Source organism: Cuculus canorus, chromosome 2, assembly GCF_017976375.1.
Source record: "Cuculus canorus isolate bCucCan1 chromosome 2, bCucCan1.pri, whole genome shotgun sequence".
NCBI lineage: Eukaryota > Metazoa > Chordata > Aves > Cuculiformes > Cuculidae > Cuculus > Cuculus canorus.
In genome coordinates this window covers 122,027,399-122,052,522 of record NC_071402.1, presented here as the reverse complement: position 1 = coordinate 122,052,522, position 25,124 = coordinate 122,027,399, and positions in this window count along the sequence as shown.

Here is a 25,124-nt window from a genome sequence, read left to right as displayed (position 1 = left end):
TTTGAAACTTAAAGCCAGAACACAAACTTCAATGATCTATACTTCACAATATTATGAAAAATTCTGGTCCTACATTGTCTTAAGGAATTAACCTGCAGAACTGTGATAAGAAACTAGATAACTTTGTCACATTTAACAAGCTATTTCTACAAATCCAAGTTAGAGTGGAGAGGAGTATACCGAGCTCTTTTTATATTTGCCTCCCTACTAAAAAAAGCAAGTACATACAAAAATATATCCATTTAATTTAGAAAGAGGCTCTTCAAGTAACCAAAGCCTGTAAGATGAAAAAAAAAATAATTACTGGCAGCATAGTAAAGCAAACAAAGGCAAATTGAATTCTTGAATACCTTACTGAAAGGCTTACTAGCAATATATTCAAAGAGAAGAGGTACTTAGAAGGATGGTAGTTTTATTTCCTATTCTTACTCGAATCATTTAATACAAGTATAAGATTGTGTAGTTCTACCAGAAATCTCATTTTTCACAAGGAAATCTGTATTCAACCTTGCCCTGCACAGGTGAATAGTGTATTAAAAAAACAAATATCATTCTTCTAACTTGGAAAATAGCAACACTAAGCAAATGTTACTGCTTGCATACACTTTAATTTCAACTGCATTTTTTTGTACAAAATTTGTGGCAGACTGCCGAAAGCCCTGGCAAAGATTACATTATGTTATGCTTGTAGAAGATATTTTTCAGTGATAGATAACACCACATGAAAGAAAGGAAAAAATGAATACAAACTAGAGACAGATCATCATAGTCTCACTCTAGTATTTTGGGATTTCTACCATGTGTATTCTTCTGGATGAGCAGTGGACTTGGAAGTCTTAGTTTTACAGTTGTACTCAGTGATATTAGAGGTCTTTTCCAATCTAAATGATTCTAAGCCTACTTATCTCCTGATGCTGCTGAGGAAACCATAAGACTTCTCAAAAATAAGTTGTGTATGATATATCTACTGACCTCCATCCTTACAACACACCCAAAATCCTCAATGAGAACCTGGGCACCAGTCCACATCACTGAAAAGAAAGCATAGCCACCAGAGCCTGGACACCACCAGCTTCCTTCAATACACTGCAAGGTCATCAAGGAAGCTCTCTCTTCCAATAGCTCTCTGTAAAGTTGCTAAAGCAGTTTGAGGGCCATAAAAGTAAACAAAACCACCTTTGGAGCAGACAATCTTTCTAATGTTCATTTACAGCAGTTAAATTTGGTTTGAGAAATATTGTACGTGTCTAAGGAAAAGCAGACATTAGAAAAAAATGCAAAAGACTACTCTAAATCTTTTCAACATTGCAGCAAATTAGTTTTTTTCTTCTCCTCTTCCTCCTCCATGAACAAAGATCTAAACAGGTCTTGGCTGTTAATAAGGTGTTTTTAATCATATACCATAGTGAATGAATTATAATGATAATTTAGTGGCTTAAGTGTTGATCTATGTAATATTTACTTAGATTTCCAGACCTGTCATGGGAGACAAACTAAGGTTATTCAGTTTTTCCTTATTACCTCAATAGCAGTAGATTATTGTATCACACCTGCTCTTTTCTTTGTTGGCAGCTTCAAAACAAAAATTTGATTGATAATTTGCACCAGACTGGTTATTTTACTGCATCTATCTTTAGATGAAGGGAGGAAAATGGAGAAAAGAAACAATTTCACTTCTGTGAAGTATTGTTGATCAACCACCTGGATACTGTGAGAACCACACACAGAGCTGATAATTTTTTTGAGGTATGTAATTGTCAGATAGCAACATGATGCAGTATAGAACATGAACATTTCTCAGTGTTTCTTTCAAAAGCATTTTAATTACTGAAACAGCTTTGAAACACTAGGCAGATTTTATTTCCTGACTATGAATGTAAGAAGGCTGACATTTATTTTTAAGACTGTTTCAATACTTACTTTGTCGGTGTTTCTCCTTTCTGCAATAAAAGAGGATGGCTGAGAAACTTGGACTTTGAGCTGTACATCAGAAGATTCCAGCATGATCTCCCCAGACTATCGAACACTACTCCATGTGACCTTGCACAAGTCTCTGGGAGAGTGGAGGTCTAGGAAGATTTAGGAGACGGGTATGAGCACATTTGATGCCAGGCTATGAGGACAGAATGAATACGTCCAGGAACATTAGAAGTTCAATTAGTATTTTAATAGTGACCATTAAAATATCAAAAAGACATCAAATCAAAAATAAGCACACCTCACAATCCTGTTCAAGAAGTGCTTCCCATCTGTAGAATCTGCTCTGTTTTAGAGGAGTAATGCCTTTTGCCAGCTTTTTATTTAATAAACTTTGGTTAGTTTTATCAGAGCAAATTTCAGAAGAGGTGAAAGCATGTGTAAGTGCTAGGGGAAAATAAAGTAGTCACAGTGTTCTCTTCACAGTGTAATTCATGCAGAAAATGTTTTTGAAACGTAGGTGTCAGCCCCTGGGGATTGAATGGGGTACAAAGATATGGTCCAGAGGTTTAGGAGCCATTGTGTGTAACTAACATCTGTAGAGCTTGTAGAGAGGTTATAGGGATTATTCCTTGATGCGCAAGATGCAGCAGCCATGTACTGAGAGCAGATTTCTTTGCATGAAGCAACAGCTGCCTGTCTTTCCTGTGCACCTGAGTGCAATAATAGGGAATAAGACATTTCATCCTGTTCTCTTCTGCCTCATGGAACACTAAGGAAGAACTGTCAAATCACTAGTTTGATCATAGCAGTATGACATCATTTTCCTCTGAAGCATCAAATAAAAACTAGCAACAGCCAAAAAACTGAGAACAGAATTCAACAAAATAAAATTACAAGAAAGGATTTCTAATCTTTTTATTCTGAGAGAAAAAAAAAAGGAGGCAAAACAATTAGAACACAAAATACATAGGTACTGTTGTTCATTTTAAGAAGCTTATTTTAAGAACAGGTACAACACCTCAGACAGATTATTTGGGAACCTGTTTCAGTCTTTCCTCTCCATGCACCCTCTTTGCTTTTGGGGGATAAGGCACAAAAGAACGAAAATAATTCTTCTGTACTTTTCTTATCTAGACCAGCCAACAGTAATGCTATTTTTTTCCTTTAGGCAGAAAGAGCGAAAAATATTCAGTACAGGTGGATTTAAAATATAAAGCAGTTAGTGGCATTAGCCAAAACATTTATTCCTGGTGAGAAATATCTAGTGTTACGAGGGCAAAATTAAAATAAAGTAACATTACCAGCTGAATTTCTGCAACCTCATCTACAAAATGCTCTGCAATTGTCTTTTATTCCTGTGTTTACTGTTTCTCCATCATTACTAGCTAAAAAAAAACCCCAGAAGTCCGAGCACCTTCTGTTATATATAAAATTATTCATAACAGATTCTCTGTTTTCCTGATATGAATGTCTTCAAAAGTTTATAAAAAGGCAATGTAGCCATTTGGTTGAAGAATTATAGTCCATTTTCTTAAGCTGAAGAACCAGCACTCAAGTCTTCTAAACACAGGCACTAAATAATAAATTGTTATATATCCTCAATCTCTAAGGACACTACTGAAAATCATAAACACTCATTGTTCTGTATAGCGGCATTTCACATCTAGAATATCACTGAGGACAGCAGTATTATCTGATTTTGCATCAGTCAAGCCATACAAGCATTTGTACCATGCTTTTCACACTTCTGTTTTCAGCATTTAAAGCTTAGCTATGCTCTCATATTTTTTGACAACTTCTTAAATTATTTAGTTTAAGATAGTTTACAGACTGGTTAGAACCAGCATCACTGCAAGAAGAACCAAATTCTTGACCTGGACAGCATTTAAAATGCAGAGAACTTGTAACCCAGCAGTTATCACTTACCTATGGCAGATATCTAATAGACGACCATCAGCATTGGTTTTCCATATCAGAAAGGGAAGGGCCAAAAACTTCTAGTTTGTTATTTGTCTCTGTCTTCCACCAAGCTATACAGGTCTTTCCTATCTATATAACACATTCTAGTAACCCTTTCAAGTATTTCTTTAAAATCATCAGAATTAGAAAAGCTATTATTTAAAGAAAATAAAAAATAAAGGAAATTTTCACTCATAACCCATTAGGGAAGGATGGTATCCACCTGTCTAGAAGCAGCAAGGGAATCTTTGGCAGCAGGCTGGCCAGCTTGGTAAGGCAGGCTTTAAACGGAAGGATTCAGGGGATGGGGTCCAAAATAGTGATGCTTACGCAATCACATCCAATTGGGGAATAAGCCAGGCCAAGAACAGTAGCATCAAAGGTTCCTTAGTTGCCTCCCATGGTAAGAAACAGATGGCAGACCATCTCAAGGGTATGTACCACTATGGTGGATCTTCTTGCACCCCTCCAGGGAAACCTGCATGCAAAACTAGCTTTCTGAAATGCCTATACACCAACGCACACAGAATGGGGAGTAAACAGAAAGAACTAGAGATCTGTGTGCATTTACAGGGCTATGGTCTTGTTGCAATTACAGAGACATGGTGGGATAGCTCCCGAGACTGGAATACCGTCATGGATGATTACACACATAGAAAAGAAAGGACATCAAGGCAAGATGATGGCGTTGCTCTTAATGTGAAGGAGCAACTGGAATGCAACAAGCTTTGCCTAGAGGTGGATGAAGAATAAGTCAAGAGCTTATGGATAAGAATCAAGGGGTAGGCTAATGTGAGGGACACTTATGGGTATTTACTACAGGCCACCTGATCAGGAATTGGAAGTCAATGAAGCCTTATGCAGATAGCTGGAAGTAGCCTAAAGATCACAGGCACCGGTTTTCACAGGGACTTCAACCATCTGGATATTTGCCAGAAAGACAACATAGGCGCATTGTCCTCATAGATAACAGAGAATATATTTCCTGACAACTTCACTTTATCTAGCAAGTAGTGAATGAGTAATTCAAGCACAAACACATGTTGTGTTTCAATTAAGGCATGTAGCTTTGAAGAACAGTGAAAGTAAGAAGGTTATGCTAAAAAGGGAGAAGTGTGTTTAACTACAGATTTCTAAAAGAAACTTAGAAAAAGCTTATTGGAAAGCTACGAGTTAAGAAACATCATTGCAGTTGCATGTAAATCAAAATGTCTGTTAAAGAAATTAAAATAGAAATAGCTTCTAAAGGCTTTTTCAGGAACAGCATTCACACTTGTGGATTAATACTAAGTCCACTACATCTATTGACAGTACTTGCTGTGTCTGGGTAGTTACAAAATGAAGGAAATGCCATGCAGAGATCTCAACAGCAGATGTTGCTTTAAAGTATTTTAATGGAGATGAAACAAGCAAAAAAATCTATCTGCTTTCACTAGGTTTGTGGGATTTATTTTCTTCTTTGGGGAATTAGCAACAAATCATTTTGAAAAATAAAAATTTTCACCTTTTTCTTGGGCGTAGATTATTCAATTTTTATTGTTTGTCAAATCACATACAAAATATATATTAGAGTATTAAATAAAGCAGGTACGTTCTTCACAAAGCACTATCAACGAAGGCCCCACAGGTCCCATAGTTTAACCACCGTCAACACAGAGAAGCATCGGTCATTCCAGTAGTCACTACAAAAGCATGAGATCAATTAATTAATTACCTCAATATTTCAGTATCCAGCTTAAGCACTCAAATCCAATATATTTTATTCACCTTCATCATTGTGTTTAGTCCAAAAGCCTCAAAAGCAGGGAGAAATGCTGGCTTCAGCACCATCTGCAATTAAGTTCCACTTGACTCACAGGTAATAACATACACACTTAAGATTTTCTCATATTTCAGCCCAATACCAGTTGCACTAGTTATACAAATCTTTATTTCAGCCTATACACAGAGTCTATTTCGCCTTGCATTAATTATTCACTTTTGTACTTATGTGGAGGATTTTTTCCTTTATACCTACAGAAATGATGTTAGAGGTCGATGCTCCATGGCAGAACTGTCATAGCCCATAGAATCAACTACTAAAAATGATCCTTAACAAACTTGCAGAGCTTGGTTCAGCATTATCACAATCAGGAAGCTTAGGCAGTGAAACAATAATTTCTGCACTCTCCTGCTTCAGTTTCAAGGGCCGAAGTAGCTGGAAGCAGCAGGTAACAGAATTAATGAGAACTCATTACAAAGAGTTTATATCTTCTTTGCCAACCTGCATACTCCTGCACACACACACAGAAACCCACTGTCTCGAGGAGAGGAGAGGAGAGGAGAGGAGAGGAGAGGAGAGGAGAGGAGAGGAGAGGAGAGGAGAGGAGAGGAGAGGAGAGGAGAGGAGAGGAGAGGAGATGTTGACAATGAGATAATATCTACACTTTTTCCTTTCCAGAAGGACACACACATATTGCTACTAATTTTTGAAGAAATACCTCCCATGAATATCCTGTACTTTAAAATTTGTCTAAGGCAAACAGTGCCAGAGTTTGGCAAACTTTTCAGGATTACAAGTCTGATTTAACTTTACTTTTCCAAATTCAACATTAACCATAGAGGTAGATAACAAGAGATGGAAAACAGTGCTTCTTGCACAAGTGGTTGGCAGCATCTCTCACTCCTATTATCCTCTGAATTTGGACATTTCTGACTATTGGGAGCTAGGATTTGCTGCCCCACGTAGCTCACTAAATGACTGAAAGTCTCTTAATACACACATATAGGGTCAGATGCAGATCGTGGAATGGAGATCTATACGTTAAAGTACTTTAAGTATCTTTAAAACATTTCACTGCTGAAAAACAGCAGGTGTATTTGCATTTTAAGGAAGGAAGGATCTAATTATAAAGAAGGATCTAAGCATAGGGAAGGAGTCCATTTTGAACAGAGTAAGACAGGTTTAGTACCGAGAATATGATGGGGAAAGACATTAAAAATAGTAGTGGGAGTAGTTTTAACATTAGACAACAGGCTAACACAAATAAAGGAAGGAGTAAAAGGAAGCAAGGATCAGAGAGAGGTAAAAAGGGCAAAGTACCAGACTAGGTTAGCCTAATTGACAATAATATATACAATCATTGTACAGTGATTTTATTTGCATTATTTTAAATGCAGCAAAGACATGAGAAGATGATACAATGGAAGATAAAGGTTATGTTAATGCAGTTGGGGGAGAAAGGCTTTAGAATAATTTCAGAGGACAATATAAAATAATCTGTTGCAAGATGCGCTCAAGGAAAGAAGAAGAAAACCTTTAGCAAAATGATAAAACTGTGGTTTCAGGAGAGAAAGCAAAGAGAAATTACAAGAGTCACTTGAGAGGCAAGACTTGTAAAGAGAAGTCTTCAGCATGAGACCATAGTAGGAGCTTTGGAATAGATCTCAGGAATGAGAGTTTGCAGAGAAAGGGAAGAACTAAAATTCAGCATCAATTTGAAGTTCTAAGATTATAGTCACATGAAAGTCCTGGCAGTGAGTGAATCCAACAGCACTGATTTTTGAAGGATATAACTGTGCTAGTTCCAAGAAAATAATTTCCATTTAACCTAATCAGTTATAGTTCAGAAAGATCTGAAATAATTTTCAACTACCATGAGAGAACAGAGGGCAGGTGAATAACACTTAATGAAGTAATTTCTTTTCCACATACAAGCCCACACACTGAACAAAGTACGGAACATGGTCCAAGTGACATGCACAATGGTCTGGCCATGAACGATTTCTTCACAGATTAATAAGCAGTGTCAGCCTGTCAGCAACTCCTGTGTCACTATCATCACTTTCTTTTCACTGTCTTGCTGTTGGATGGTGCTGGAGAGGATGCGCTTTTGCAAGCAAAGCATGATTCCCTTTCAGCCCTAAGGGTGGATTCAAACTGAGTCAAAATACTATCAGAGTTGTAGTTACTCTTTCAGCTGAAATTTTACAATTGCCACCAACCTTTAAGAAAATGTTAAGAAAAAAATAAACCATCAGTGATCCTGACAACATGAGGACTATGAACTAGTCTTCCCCTATATTGATCAGAACTTGTAATACAGAAGTGGAAAATTGAGATGTTGGTTCGATTTCTTTGTCATTAGGCAAGAGTGTCATAACAAATTTTGAACTTGCTTCCTATTCACTTCTTTTAAAGCAGAAGTTAGATTCAGGAACTCTATAACAAAGTTAAAGGATGAATCATGGAAGATTATGGGTAAAGTAATATGAAGATGTATTACTTTGCTGTCATGTCTCCTGCCTGTGACTGCCTCCATTTCTAGTTATTCTGCAAGGAACTTTAATGGCCTTTACTTTAGAAAATGCTGATAGCCTATCCGTTGAAATATTAGACCTCTTAAATGTAATTCAAGTGGTCCCAGAAAAAAAATGAAAGCAGGTTAAATATCCAGTACTTAAAAAAGTCTATGACCTTACAGAAAGATGTCTTTTGGTTTACAGTTTGTATTTGAAAAAGAAATTTGTCAGATGAGGATTTATCAGGAAAAAAGAGTATACTCTCAGGTTTTGCTTAATACAGAAACAATTTCATTGATTTTCAGCTCAATTTGTTTTGGTTTCATTTTGCCTTCTACGGAGAAAGACTGATAGGTTTTAATATAGCTCAAACTCAAGAGCTGGAAATGTGAAATTCCCAACTCAGAGCCCCTGTTCTGTAACGGCTCCTGGGGGCAGATATTTAGAGTAAATCTGTTACTGAGTGAACTGGAGCATATTTTATCATGAAGTAAGTTTACCTTTGAGAGAATGTATGAATCAAAGGGAAAACACATTACCAGTATGTGTTCAAGCAACAGAGTATCTAATTCACTACTGAAAACCCTGTACTTCAGCATTACACAGCCAAATGTAATTAATTCAAACCATTTTTGTTACCAGGGATATCAGTAGTAAAATATGAATAGCCACTTAATCTTTTTAAGTAATTTTTTTTGTCCTTTTAGTCCAAGAGTACTTCATATTACTGAAGATCTAAAAAAATCAAACAAAAAAAATCCCAAAAACTTTTCGGCCTTTCATTGATGAAAGCCTGTGTGTTAACACTCAGGGCACGAATACTTCTCTAATACATACACTTACTAATTATTCTTTTCCCATAATTTTTAGGCTATTATAAATGGTTATTGCAATACCACCGTTAAACATTCTGTGACTTTCAGAGCCCCTTTAAGGATTTTCCCTTTACCCCATTTTAATTGCCATTAGCCATGGCTTCTACATATGTCAAACAACAACTTCTGCATATGTCATATGCATCACATATGCATATATGCACACATACATCCAAGCTTCTACATACATCAGATCACAAAAGAAAAGGGATAAGGTTTCTTTATGTGATTTTCCATTATTGCTTGTATCAGTTATAATCACAGAATCGCAGAATCACCAGGTTGGAAAGGACCCACCGGATCATCGAGTCCAACCATTCCTAACACTCCCTAAACCATGTCCCCAAGCACTTCATCCACAATGTTTCCTGGATATCTGTGAGCTATAAATTAAGGCTACTGTAGACACAAATATGTTAACCCTCACAGACAAAAGTATTCCCAGGTTCATCTGGATATCAGGAAAAAAATGTTCACAGAAAGGGTCATCAGGTACTGGAAGAGGCTGCCCAGGGAGGTGGTTGAGTCACCATCCCTGGAGATATTTAAAAGAAGGGTAGATGAGGTGCTCAGGGCCATGGTTAGTGGCATATAGGAATGGTTGGACTCGATGATCCAAGAGGTCTTTTCCAACCTAGTGATTCTATGATTCTATGATGCTATCAACATAAGCATTTGCACGTTGGTTTAATACTTATTGAGCTTGTCTGAAAATCTGTTACCTGCTTAAATTTCTTGAAATCAAGTCTTACACATTCTAAAAAAAAAAAAAAGAAAAAAAAAAGCTTGATTAATAGCCGAGATTAATAGGGAGAATGTATGATAAGGTAATTATTTAGACATCACAATACTCTGAAATTATTGAATTTCATTTCTCTCAGAGAAAAAGGTTATGCGGATTAGAATGAGCTCACTATGTTAGATATCTCCAAAATAATGTTCTCCCCTTAACATTCAATACAGAAGTAAAACATCCCCCCCGACAGTACTTATTTTGGGGGTAGCGCCGCCGGGCGCACACACACACCCCCCACCCCCCCCACCGCCCCCGACGCCGGCGCTGCCCCTGTGCGGAGATACCAGAGCGCCCTCTGGCGTTGGAATGGGATATGGCAGGAAAACTGCTACAAAGGGAGCATCTTACTTTTTTTATACACAGCCATACTCAGTTTAAAAAGCTACAGCAGTGGATAATTGTTGTTTAAACTTTTAAATTCTATCTCACAGGCGAGGATTTCTTTCCAGTATTTTTGCTACCACCTCATAAAAATAAATAGCTTTAAATCATAGAATCATAGAATCACCAGGTTGGAAAGGACCTCTTAGATCACCGAGTCCAACCATTCCTATCTGCCACTAAACCATGCCCCTGAGCATCTCGTCTACCCGTCCCTTAAACACCTCCAGGGATGGGGACTCAACCACCTCCCTGGGCAGCCTCTGCCAGTGCCCAATGACCGTTTCCGTGAAATTTTTTTTCTGATACCCAGTCTGAACCTCCCCTGGCGCAGCTTAAGGACATTCCCCCTTGTCCTGTCCCCTATCACTTGGGAGAAGAGGCCAGCACTGTCCTCTCTACAACCACCTTTCAGGTAGTTGTAGAGAGCAATAAAATCTCCCCTTGGACTCCTCTTCTCAAGGCTAAACAACCCCAGTTCCCTCAGCGGCGACTCATAAGACTGGTTCCCCAGCCCCTTCACCAGCTTCGTTGCTCTTCTCTGGACACACTCCAGCACCTCAATGTCTTTCTTTTAGTGAGGGGCCCAGAACCGAACACAGGATTTGAGGTGCGGTCTCACCAGTGCCGAGTACAGGGGCAGAATAACCTCCCTGGACCTGCTGGTCACGTCGTTTCTGATACAAGCCAAGATGCCATTGGCCTTCTTGGCCACCTGGGCACACTGCTGGCTCATGTTCAGTCAGCTGTCAACCAACACCCCCAGGTCCTTCTCCTCCAGGCAGCTTTCTAGCCGAGAATCATAAGAATCATTAAGAGCAAGTGTCAAGCTAGCACCGTGCTACAAAACGAGGCCTTTGGTTAAAGCAAAAATGTAGTAAATCAAACTTGCAAGTAAATTAATTGCAAGGAAAGCTTCTCTTTTTCACATGATAATTAAATGTACATATATATAATGGCACAAATGAAGGCAAGAGACTGAAGAAGATAAATTGTTGAATCTGGAAACATCCCACCAATCTCATGTACTTAACTGATGTAACAAAGAGGTTCTAACCCTTCCCTTAGTCTCTAAAAAGGGAGAAAAATGTTTGAGAAACTGAATTGCCATACATTTTGGGTATATTTTCTTCTGTTTAATACAAAGGGACCTTTAAGCAAGTTGGTGCTTCAATAAACTGTCTACACTTAAGTGACAGGAATACAGATTTTGTGCTTAGAATCAACAACTATTACATCTGATAAATATATATCTCAGTCATTGTATTTATAGTTAATCATAGAATCATAGAATCATAGAACAGAATGGGTTGGAAGGGACCTTAAAGATCACCTAGTTCCAACCCCCCTGCCATGGGCAGGGACATCCCACTAGCTCAGGCTGCCCAAGGCCCCATCCAACCTGGCCTTGAACACCTCCAGGAATGGGGCATCCACCACTTCCGTGGGCAACCTGTGCCAGTGCCTCACCACTCTCATGGTGAAGAAATTCTTCCTTATGTCTAGTGTAAATCTGCCCCCGCCAGTTTATACCCACTCCTCCTCGCCCTATCACTACAAGCCTTTGTGAACAGTCTCTCCCCAGCTTTCTGGTAGGCCCCTTTCACGTACTGGAAGGACTGGAAGTTAAAGTGAAATACACTCTTGAATGCTTAATGAAAAACTTCTGGATGACTCACAATACCAGAATATCATTCCTGACTTTGAATCCTAGAATTAAGGATGCGAATGACACCTAGAAACTCAAACAACAGTTTTCTTCTCAGAAACGTGAAGAGAGATGTTGCAGCTCTTACTTCTGCCAGGAAAATGGAGTTGCAGCAATATAATGAGTCCTCCCCTTTTTTTGTTTAGAATTTGTAGGACTTGATTTCAAGAAATTTAAGCAGGTAATGGATTTTCAGACAAGCTCAATAAGTATTAAACCAACGTGCAAATGCTTATGTTGATAGCATCATAGAATCATAGAATCACTAGGTTGGAAAAGACCTCTTGGATCATCGAGTCCAACCATTCCTGTATGCCACTAACCATGTTCCTGAACACCTCATCTACCCTTCTTTTAAATATCTCCAGGGATGGTGACTCAACTACCTCCCTGGGCAGCCTCTTCCAGTACCTGATGACCCTTTCTGTGAACATTTTTTTCCTGATATCCAGATGAACCTGGGAATATTTTTTGTCTGTGAGGGTTAGCATGTTTGTGTCTATAGTAGCCTTAGTTTATAGCTCACAGATATCCAGGTAGTTAAGGCAAGTATGGTTTCCACATCACCCACTAGCAGTCACTAAATAAAATGATAATTATTGATATTTCTACATTTTCCAGTGAAATTAAGGAGAATAATAAAATACTGTATTTCTACTGCACAACTAACAACATAGTGAAGAACAATGATTTATGAGCATATTTCTACAGTAATTCAAAATAAAGAATCATCGGAATAAATTATTCACGTTTATGATTATAAAAAGCACTGTGGATCTTGTCAGTGTTTCTTGAACATATCAGGAAAAAGAGTAAGAATGGAATAACGAGACAGTCATTATTTTATTGCCTTTACTTGCCTTTTCCTAATTAATTAGGTGGAAGAATCCCCCCATTTGGAAAAATCCTACATGATTTAAAGAGGGAGAAAGAAAAACACATTCTGTAGAAATTTCTGCGTCCCTTCTCTTTTTGCTTCTTCTTTCATTTCCTCCATCTTTCTCCACAAAATAATCAGTTGCCTAACTGGGAATGTTAAAAAAAACAAAAATGTGAAAAAAAAAAACCCAGCACCGTTTGAATATCTCATGCACCCTCTGTGTGAGAAATGAGCACTTCCTATTTGAAAAGGGCTATGCGAAACAAACAGGACTTGCTTTTCAGTTTAAGAGCTTCTGAGTAACTGAAATTATCTGTTAAAACTATTTCCTTATTATATATGCAATAACTTGTCTATAACCTCTAGATACTTCTAAATTTTGATGTTTCTTTTCTCTTTCATTTCATTATAATTGGACTTACAGTCCTAAAAACTATATTTAAATGTGAAACAAATGTGATTTAAACATCCTGTATAAAAATCTTCACATAAAAGGTGCTGCATATTGCATGCGCTGGTGAGCCAGGCACACCATTATTGCACAATTCAGTACACAACATTTCAACATTTCAAGTCATCTTCTAACATTGAAGAATGACTACTACTCTATAGAAAGGTACAACACATCTTTTCTCATTCTCAAAACTCTCTGCTGTATTTCAGGAAAGGGGCAATGTACTTCCAGGCATTTCCCTTTGAAGGATTACAGCTTTCTTCCACGTCTATTTCTTTGGCAGAAATAGACGGAGCCGACTGAAAAGTCCTTTCAGACTTTTGTTCTTCTTATCAAAGAAAAACAAACAAACAAACAACATCATTTTGATGCAAGTTTTTCTTCTATTTGAAAAGAAAAAATGTCTCTTTTCATGCATTACTCATTTCTAATTTCCTCACTTTTCCCTGTCTTCTTCTTTTTGTGTTTTCTTTACTTTCATTGGTTGAATAAAGAAAAAGAGGAGAGTCTGTGTTTCCCTATCTACATTTTTTGCACTTCAGAAGAAATAATCCACAGAAACTGTGTAACAGCATACAAAACAGTTTATTTTCCTTTCATTCCAAACAGGGTCTTTTTTCCTCATCAATTTTGTTAACTAGTTAACTACAGGAAGAATTTGACCTAGCATTTAATATCTTCCAAGTTCCATGGCCCAAAGCTTTCAAGTCATGCAAAGCTCTTCTCAGGATAGCACTCTGCATGCCTAATTCTCCAGTGAAGAAGCAGTAGAAAGGTAAACAATCAGCATTTATCTGAACCATGTGTATTTCTACAAACAAATGTTTGTTCTGCAAACAAACAAACAAAAAATAAGACCAATGTTACAAAAAATAAGACCAATAATCATGTCAGTGGAGCATTGTTAGTACATCCTAACCACCTGCAAACACTATTAGGCTGTGTGTTCACGGAGTCATAGAATGGTTTTGATTGGAAGAGACCTCAAAGATCATCTAGTTTCAATCCCCCTGCCATGGGCAGGGACACCTTCCACTAGACCATGTTGCTCAAAGTCTCATCCTACCTGGCTTAGGACACCGCCAAGGACAGGGTATCCATAACTTCTTTGGGCAACCTGTTCAAGTGCCTCGCCATCCTCACAATAAGAAATTTCTTCCCAATATCTAATAGAAAGCTACTCTCTTTCAGTTTAAAACCAACATGCCTTGTCCTTTCACTACATAACCTTGTACAAAGTTCCTCTTCAACTTTCTTATGGTCCCCCTTTAGGTATTGGAAAGCCACTATAAGGTCTTTCCTGAGCCTTCTCTTCTCCAGGGTGAATAACCCCAAATCTCCCAGCCTGTCTTCATAGGAGAGGTATTCCAGCCCTCGGATCATCTTCATGGCTCTCCTCTGGACTCAATCCATCCATGTCCTTCTTATGCTGGGGGGCCAGAATTTAATACAATACTCCAGGTGGGATCTCACAAGAGCAGAGTAGAGAGGAAGAACGTCCCTCAACCTGCTGGTCACAGTTCTTTTGATGAAGCCCAGGATACATTTGGCTTTCTGGGCTGTGAGTACACATTGCTGGCTTGTGTTGAGCGTCTCATTAATCAATACCCCTGTGTCCTTCTCCTCAGGGTTGGTCTCAATCCATTCTCCTCCCCACCTGTATTTGTACTTGGAATTGTTCTACTATCTTCAATATTATACCTAAGTAAATTGTCTGACCTGAAAAGCTAAATAACACAATAAATGGTGGGAAATGGCTTGAAGCAAAAACTGAGTCAGCAACAAAGCACTAGGACCTCCAGTGGTGACATATTCAGGCTGCAGCAATTAAAAATAAAAAAAAAAAAAAAAACACAACACAACCCACGCTCTTCTCCCCCCACCCCCCACCCCTTACTTTTAAGAAAAAAATAGCTATTATTCAAGTGAGAAATACTTGTGATGTCTAAGCTTTTGGTCTCAATCTTGTCCCTCTGTTACTGCTGTTAGGTTTCATGTCAATGCAACTTTAAAGGTGAACAGTGTACTGTCTTAAGCAAAGATATAATGAACATAGATGATGGTTTAACAAGAGTTAACTGATTCTTTAACAAGGTTTAACTGGTTTACTGAATCACCTGTATGATTAAATTAGAAAGGAAAACCAGGCCTGTGACAGACAATTATATGCCTGCATGTACGCAGAGACAGTTACCTGTCTTCAGTAGATGGCTGCACAGTTACAAAGACATTCAGAATTTGTCTTAAAAAATGCCAATATGAGTCTTTGTTTCCCTGCCTATAGAAAAAATACAAAAGCATACTAAAAAAAAAAAAAAACCAAAAACCACAAACAACCCTATGCATCATGTTACTATTTTAACTGTAATTTAAGGCCACTTCAAATAAGACAATTAATCATTAGGTTGGTTTTTCCTCAGAAATTCTTCATCCTGCTCTCCATTCTAAACAGGATGCAAATAAGGACTTCAAAAGAGAGGCTTATTGAGAGATCAGAAGTCTGGATTCTCTTCACATTTTGCTTTCAGCAGTACTGCACTTTGAGCGAATCATTATACAAGCGCTGTTTTGTTAACCCATATAAATCTACTGGAATAAGAAGACCACTAAGTACAGAGACAGCATTATTCTACACTCCCACTGCAACTGAACAACAAAAAGAACGCTGGCAGATAGTGTTAGCTTTGGCCCTAGATCAAGGGACTTGGCATTTAAAAAAGATAACAGAGTGAATCTGATCTTTATGTTCACAGCGTTAGCAGGAGTTTGTGCACTAATCTAGGCCTATTATAGATGTAAGAGGTATCTAGATCCACTTGCTGAACTTATGCAGAGGAAGAACTACATCTCAGGATGAGTGTCTCTCACTAGTAGCTTACCAATTAATTCTGCTATATGTACCACGGTGGCATTGAAATAGAGTATTTATTAAAACAAAATCAGTTTAATCTCAGGCTTCACCTTCCATCAAACACACCTAAAGCATTTTATAAAAGAAAACACAGACTGTCCAAGCGTACAGAAGTAACTAAATTTTGTTTTAACAACAACATGCAAACTGGAATCAAATCCACTTGAGTCAATGCATTTTGAGCAGCAAAGCAGGTCATGGGGGACCGTTTGTGTTAAGCATACAACCACATATCACAAGGTCACTGCACTGAGCAGTGCCTTACTGATGCAGTCTGTGCTAGGTGCCCTATAATTGCACAAAACACCTTTGAAATCATTCATTCAAAACCATGTTTGACATATAGTAATCATAGTTAGCACCGTTATTAGAGGAAATAAACTGACAACACAGAGAAAGGTCCCGTTTGCCACTTTTAAATCCATGTTCACTGTATCTCAGAAAAGGTGCTGCAGAACCAGAAAAACTTCAGAGAGCAGTAACATGCCAAAAGAACACTTTGGCATAATGTCTATACAGCTAACAATCAGGCAAGCAGTACTCGGACCAGGACTTAGGCAGGATGTGACAATAGTCTATAACTATTACATCTGTATCTCTGACAGTGTCTAGAAATGCATGTGTTTGTTGTTTCTTCAAATACAGTAATTCAGTAGACGGCTGCACAGTTACAAAGATATTCAGAACTTGTCCTAAAAAATGCCAATATGTCTTTGTTTCCCTGCCTACAAAATAAGGACAAAAGCACACTTTAAAAATAAAACAAAACACAAACAACTCTATGAATCACGTTACTATTTTAACTATAATTTAAGACCACTTCAAATGAGACAATTAATCATTAGCTTGGTTTTTGCTCAGAAATTCTTCATACTGCTTCCCATTCTAAACATGGTATTAAGCCATCAGAAAGAAGGTTTAAATCAAGCAAAGGAGCTAGTTTTTCTGTCAATGTATTGCTGAAACTATGGAACTCCTTACCAAAAGATGCTGCAGAGGATAGTGTATCACAAAGTTTCAGTGGCAGACTGGGTAAGTAGAAGAAGCAAAATGTGTTGAAGATCATTGAATATAAAGAAAATATATGCTTTTCAGAAAGCTCCAGGAAGTTCAAGTGTTTGTAGCACTGGGATATTGCCAGGGAGATGCATCATAATGTTTGCCCCGACCTACTACTTCTCCGTAATCATGTCAGGTGGGGCACTGGGTTAGACAGAGCCTCGTCTGCCATATACAGATATTTTTCATGTTCTTATATTTATTTTTCACTGGCAAAAAATAGCTCTAAATTTTGTAATGTCTTACTGCTCATTGAAGAAACACGTTTTTAGGAAAGCACTAGTTTGGGATTTCATGTCTCTATAAACTATTGAAAACTGCTGGGAAAACAAAATTACCCCATAACTAACTGGTAACGTTTCAAACCCCCTTTGCTCTTACCTGTTTTACAGCTAGGCACTGGAGTGAGGACTGAGCTTTTAAAACATGTAGAGTACACCAAGGATTTACTATTTAGATATTAGAGAATTTACCATGTAATCTCCTAGAGTATAATATCAGAACACAGCTGTACATACTTGTGTCATGAGGAATACAAATTTTCCATGTTTATAACATTTGAAAGTCAAGAATGTGGAACCTTGATGTACATATTCTCTGTCTACTCCAGTCTGCTCAGAGAGGCCATACACATTTGTCAGAAATCAACAAGCACCTATCTTAGCAAATTGGAACATAGTGAAGACTGTTTTACCTACCTTTTCATTTGCAGATTAATCCTGATCAAAGATGCCAAAACCTTTCCTACATGTTTGCATAATCTATGTTGGTATTTTCAAAATTAATATAGTTTTAAAGAGTAATAAAGAAATATAGATCCTATCTTAAACTACTCAATCATGTAGCATTTAGTGGCTCTTTGGAATGCCTAAATTCATACCCATCTGCTAGAAAATATTCTGGCCATTCAGCAAAGTGAAACCACATGGGCAGATGGTGCCCAGTGTTAGACTGTCAAATGCAAATAACCAGTTTCTAAAGAAATACCTCCTAATGCCAACTAATTAGGCTGTATAAGCCATTCTAAAAACATCTTACCTATTCATATCTGCTGGCAAGATGAAAACTTAAATCATATTTTTGGGCATGTTGCCCCAGTACCTCCTTTTTTGCGTAGACATCTGTTTGAACTATTATTCTTAGTATAAAGGGTTAACAGCATTCTATTAGCACCCAAATAATGACATACACTTCTTTTAAAAAAAATCAAAACAACCAAATGAACAACACTGGCCATTCACTTCTAAAAATGAGGACCAGGAAACTTACTTAATTCAGGTAAATCACTGAAAAACAGCAATTCTTATTAATTTTAATTTACATGGGTGAAAAAAAATATTTTTAAGGCATATATTAAAATTATGTAATAATAATAGCAAGAAAAGATCTACATTTATTTGTACATACAGTTCTATGGAAGACAGTGGGCTTGATCTTCCAGCATCTCAAACAGATGTCATTGACAAATATGAATTTTTCCATTAGACAACAATAAAAGGAATAATCTTCTGCTTTACAGAGTGCAAGTCACTGCCAAATAAGTCATATTAGCTGCACGCTTATCTGTGCTAATATTCACATTCTAAAGATTAAGAGCTAGAAATACAGAATGAATAACAAATAGCTCTCCACATTTAAGTCTTCAGCCTTGTCTTTCACAGTAAAAATTTTCAGCTATTGAAAGTCAATATCACTTGCATAGCTTTTTGGGAGATGAAAACACTGACCCCTACCTCTGCAGAAAGGAAGACTTCATTGCTTTGTCCCTAGAAATCAATACATCTGCTCTAAGATGAACTTAAGAGGAGTTCAATTCCTTATGCAGAACCAATAAAAATGCAGAATTACTGAATATGTTATTCAATGGAATAATTGGTGTAGTGAAACAGAGATTAATGGAGAAATAGTGCACAAACGTCTGAATGTGCTGTGGCTTTTATCCAGTCTTTTTTTCTATGAAAATTCTACGCAGAAAATTTTGCATAAAATGTATAGAACTCGTTCATTTTTACCAAAATATTTTTGGGATTTGCTGGTTAGTAACTTTGTCCACAAAGTGTCAATCAATATATTTACAGCCTCTGTGATTTTGTAACATAGCTGTTAACAGTACAAATTCACTCAAGATCTAAACTTGCAGATTTGCTCTTAGGACACACAGCTTTTGAGTCATGGCAAAGGTTGTTTTGCCAACCCTTTTTGGAAAACTTGGATGTGGCTCACAGGTTAGTGAAAGGTAATGTGTTGTCCTAGATAAATCAGCACCATACCTAGTGTCCCAGTTTAGCCCTTCTGCCTGACAGCCAAAACCAGGACACCTAGATAAAGACAATCACACTGCAATATCGAAGGAACAAAACTTTCTATTTTCGGTCACCATAAAAATTACAGAACATAACTTGATGCTCTAAAGCCCATAAATGACTCATTGAATTCACACATGTTGGGAAATCAAAAAGAAATGAAGTACAAAAATCTGCACCAAGATTCTGTGTGCATAAAGCATTTAACAAAAGGAAACAAAAGGACTGGGAAACTCAACAGAAGTAATTGTCCATGTCACAGCATTTAAATCTTTCAGAAGCCTTAAATGTATTAAAATATAATGAACCTACAATCATTTACAGCTTTGTTCAGTGATTAATACTTCAAAGCTTCAGAAGAGGTAAGTTGAGTTGAACAACTCTTCCAGTTCAGTGCAGACCGAAGCCCAAAAGGAAACCTTTACCCTGTGGTTAGAAACATACTGGCCAAAAACTAAAATGTGATTTCTTTATTCTGCACTTATTTAGCAGACTGTCAAGAGCAATGTTAATTCCATTTCTCTGACAAAGGAAAAGATTCTAATGAACGCAGAGGAATGGAAGTGTGTTACTTCACAGTAGGTTCAAAAAATAGGGTACACAGGATTTTCAACTCCTGTACAAACACATCTCTTTTATGTATTTATTTATATATATGCACACAGACCACATTTTTTTGTTTTCATTTTTCCCTGAACTGAGGTTACATCTTTCATCTAAAATTTTCTATTGAAGAAGAAAAACAAGAAATTTGTTTTTAAGGTAATTCTGTCCAATCCTTTTGGAAGCATACCACAACAAAGATGAAGGATTCTTCTCTCCCATTCTATGTGAGCAGAAAGGGAGCTTTAGAGAATTTCACTGGACATAGTGAAATCCTGACATAACATGTTTCATTGAAATTAGCAGTACATTCATCTTCCTGTCATGATTTCACTTTGGCCAGCCACAATCTGCTTCCTGCGTGCTTTGCAGTGCATGCACAGAGTTCCAGAGAATGGGAAGGCAACGTAACAACAGCACAGAAAGACATTCTTTCACAGCAGGAAAGAAGCTGCCTTCATGAAGCAGCTTTTCCACCACCTGCTCCCTGGAGATACCAGAGAACAAGTTCTTTACACTTGATGTAAGAAAGCTACTATTAATGCTACAATAACAACCTACAAGAGGGTTTGGCAGGTGGATCTGTCATAACAGGCCAGTAAATTACAACCTCCTAGAACACTAGCAAAAGAGGAATTTGAGCAGTCACCTGAGTGCAAAGTGAGAAAAGAGTTATGATGAATTTAAGCTGTCATTACACACACATTCCTAGTATTTAAGATATAGAGAACCTTTATTCACATTGTTGAACTCGGTAAAACTTTTGGCTGGCAAGATTATCTAATCCTCCAATTCTCACTAAGGTACTGAAGTACTGATAGGTGACAAAGTGATATCCTTTCTGAAATTCTGTATGTTAAGATTACATTGGGTAATATTTTCAATAATTTGAAAAAGTCTAAAAGTAATCTTTCCCACTGTCAATAATGAACAGTTGCCATTCGGTTTATACCAAGCTCAGTGCTGTAGGTGAAGAGTGAACATTCCAATTTACAGTTGCAGATTTTAGTAATACTTATTTTCCGTTGTTTATTCTTATTAGACTTCATTTGTATTCCTTGAGATTTTCATAATGATGCTCAAGTGGCTTTCACTTATGAAGATTCCTCTTCCCAAGGAACTACAATTAGTCACAGGTGAACAGTTAGCTCTCTGAAAGCCCTCCCAAACTTTTGTAACTACCTAGCCTGTATTTCTATGCAAAGAGCACATACACCTCTAAATATCCATCCTCTTTTCTTGCTTGTGAAAGTAAGTCAAACACTACTACTTAATAGCCATGAGCTTGCATAAAGCATATGCTCTGCCAGAAAACTAGGCATTTATTTTTGCAGTACTTAATTGATTGGTTCTTACAGAGTCTATTTCATCACACCACTTTACATCCCACACTCATGACTATGTGGCTTCCTTAGTATCAGATTATAAAGCACTTTCTCACACAATTTTTTAAACACACAATATAACTTACCACACTCAGATCTCTGTTAGCTACGATTTTGTTGACAAGAAATTATGGAACATTAGAAACAAGGCAAGACATCAGTCTATGATGATAATCTTTAAGAGGTCTTGCACATCTGAAACACTTATCTTAAGTACTTTCAAAAGCATCCTTCCATTCATAAAAGAAAAAATGCAAAATATGTCCAAGCTCTAAGTAATTATTATTGAGACTTAGAAACGCTGTAAAAAGAAAAAAAAAACATATTTGAATACCACTCACAAATATGCTGTATCATCTTTCATTCTTATGAATATCAGTTCCTACTAGCTGCAATGATAGGAGGAAGATTCACCTATATGTGGTGAGCCCACAATTCAGAAAGACGCTAAATTGTGAATTCCAGTTCTGTAAACATACCTTATTTAAAATGATTTTTACATTCAACATCAGAATTATGACTGATGTCAATCTAAATAAATGCAATGCCCATAGACTAGAAATAGCAACTGGGTTTTTTTGTGTATGATACATGTATTCATCCAGTGCATTCCTGATGCTTTCCAAGTCTCTTCTTTCTGGTGTTTCATACAGGCTTCCTTCAATATCTCTTCAAAACTTTCACCCGAAATGTTCACACAAACTTGTCCAATCTACAAAACCATACTTCATTTAACTACAATTCATGCAATTCTGGTGTGCATTTTCTTTAAACTATATAAAGCCTGGCTTTACATATATTAGCAGTCTCCATTTGCCACAAATTTCTTCATACTCTTAAATAAAACCGACATACATCCTGTGTCCTTAATCAAAGAAGTTCCCACTTAAGTAAATCTGATTCTTATTGGGATGAAAGCTGTGGTGTACAAAATCATTTTTTCTTTAATAAAGTAATGTTGATGCAATTTCAACATAGGAAAAATCAAACACAGAAGACTTAGGGAAAAGTAAACATTTTTTAAAAGCCCTAAAGGAAGTCCTGGGTTTTTTTAATCCATTGTATTTTCACTGTTTGCAGCTATTGGCATAAATCATATGATCATATTATATTACTGTCTGCATTTCACAGGAAGAATACTATATGCCAAATCTTCAGTTGTTATGGAAGAAGTGACTAAGATGAAACAGTTCATGTCGACTTTGGGTCTTGCTATAGTTTTACATCAAAGTAACTCAGCAGAAATTTTTTTTTTTTCTATTTTCTCACTTGGATGCTTTCAGCTACATTACACTGACTTGCTGACTCATTCGGGAAGGCTTCAGAGCAATATTGACATGATTTGTGCTTTTGTTAGTATTAGTAAACATTTGGCTTCTTCAGTTGTATTATGTGTGCACACATATTATATTTATGCTCTGGAGATTTTATGTATGCTTTGATAAAGTATAAAGCAGCCTTTAACACAGTCAAATCAACCTTGTTTGTCATCTTTCTCTAAAACTGTCTTTGTTATAAGCCTGATCCACAGTACAGCAAATTTGCAGCTTCATCTTAGCCAATAAATCTGTGACAGTTAATGCCAGCTGAAATTACAGGAGGAAAACATTGACCAAATTTTGGGGTTTTAAGCATAAGTGTTGTTTAAGTTAAATCAATAGTGAGGAAAGCAAACCAGATTTGATCTAATGTCTTCAACAAGCTAGTGAAATTTAAAGGTAAATTAAAAGCAACGTTCCATTACAGGATACCACTGCAGGGACCATAAAGAACTACATGCTCTCATAACTCAGTTTCACCATATTAAAACACAACTCTGTCCTGGCTTATTAACAACTATAAAATAATCACAGACTAAACCACAGACTATCAAGTTTGCAGATGGGGTTAACCTGACCCTTACCTTAGATCAACATGAACATGTTGAATATAAATTACACCCTATTACTCAGTTACATAACTTCTATTCCCTTCAATAGACTAGGGATGAATGCCAGTGAAGAAAACAGCAAGCCCTAGAACTATTTTGTTCTTTTGTAACATGAAGAATCACTTCATGAAACTGCTTTATAGTCAGAATTTGCATTCATTTCTACGGGCCTACATAAAATCTGGTAGTATTAAATTACTCTGGGTTTTCACATAAAACAATTTAATTAGCTATTACATGTTTGAAAATATTAATGCTCTATAGCAAAATAAATCAAAGACCATCACTAAAACACTGAAACAGTCTATTTCATGAGTATAAGGCGATTTAACAAACTCAGAGGTGGTTCTGCACTGAGCTCTGTATAAACTGTGTAGTGTACAATGGAGTATGACATCTCAGGCCACTTTATAACTTCAGAGAAGAGTTCTATCTAGTGCTTGACAGGTGTAATGGGCTTCTCAATGAAGCATGAACTCTATTTACTGCTAGATATATTCCGTAGGCACAGATTTCCTGCTTCAGAGCTAGATTATAAAATGGTAAATGCTCATGTACACAACATTCTGACAAGCCATTTTATGGACATGTACAGAACATGACACCACACCTTTTACAACCACAGCCACTAATTAGCAACATTCTTGTCTGTAAAATATGTACTCAAGTTCCATATCCACTTTCAAATGTGACTGAATATTTAATATAATGACTAGTAGAAAGGGAGAGGTTGTCAAGGCTTCTTTTTTCATTTTAGATTGGAATTTTACATTTTTTTTACAATTGTGTCATAAATTGTGTTTCAGGTAATGAAGTTATCTCTTAGCATTTTTCACAGGAAAATGCGTTCAAATATAGAAGCAAGAAAGTAAACAGTACTGAAGGAGCAAAGTTGGTTTAGTATTTATGTGGGGGCTCAGGGCTTTAGTATTTATGTTCTCACTCAGGGCTGTGTGAGAACAGTCCTAGAAGCCCCCAGAAATATCAGATAGAAAAATCATAGTCCTTAATCATAGTCCCTAAAGTCTCCCATCCTGCCTTTTTCTTCAGAAATATGAGATGGCACAGCATTGGTATGTGACTCCCTATATCCTCTATATCCTTCAGTGAAGGCACTGTACAAATCCTTTGCAGATTTGAGCCTACGACTCTGACTCGGCAGATCACATAAATGGTATATTCAACAGGTTGCTGAATTTGCCTTTAGTAAAACCTGCCAGTTTGTTTGAGGAGAGATCTTGTGTAAAATTTTCCACTGAACGTAACTCTGTGATTGAAATCTGTTTTACACATCTGTAAAAATCTTCTTGTGGGACTTTTTAAGACACCTGCTCATAGAATAATTTAGTTTAGAGATCTCTGGAGATCAACCATCCAAGCACATAATCAAAGCAGGTCTAATTTTACCATTAAACCATGTTGCTTGGTTTAGAAATTTTAGAAATTTCCTTAGAAATATGAGTACATTCAATGATGAAAATTTCATAACTGTTCTGCTCTTCTCACATAGCAGAAAAGATGAGACATAGACTCTTAAGCCCTAGATTAATTACCCATACTTGTTCAACAGAGCATTTGAGCACGTGCATAACAATAACTTGACATGATTACTTATTGAAATGTTATCTCAGTAAAATTAATATCCACCACCTCTATAAATGATTTTGAATGTGAAGAGT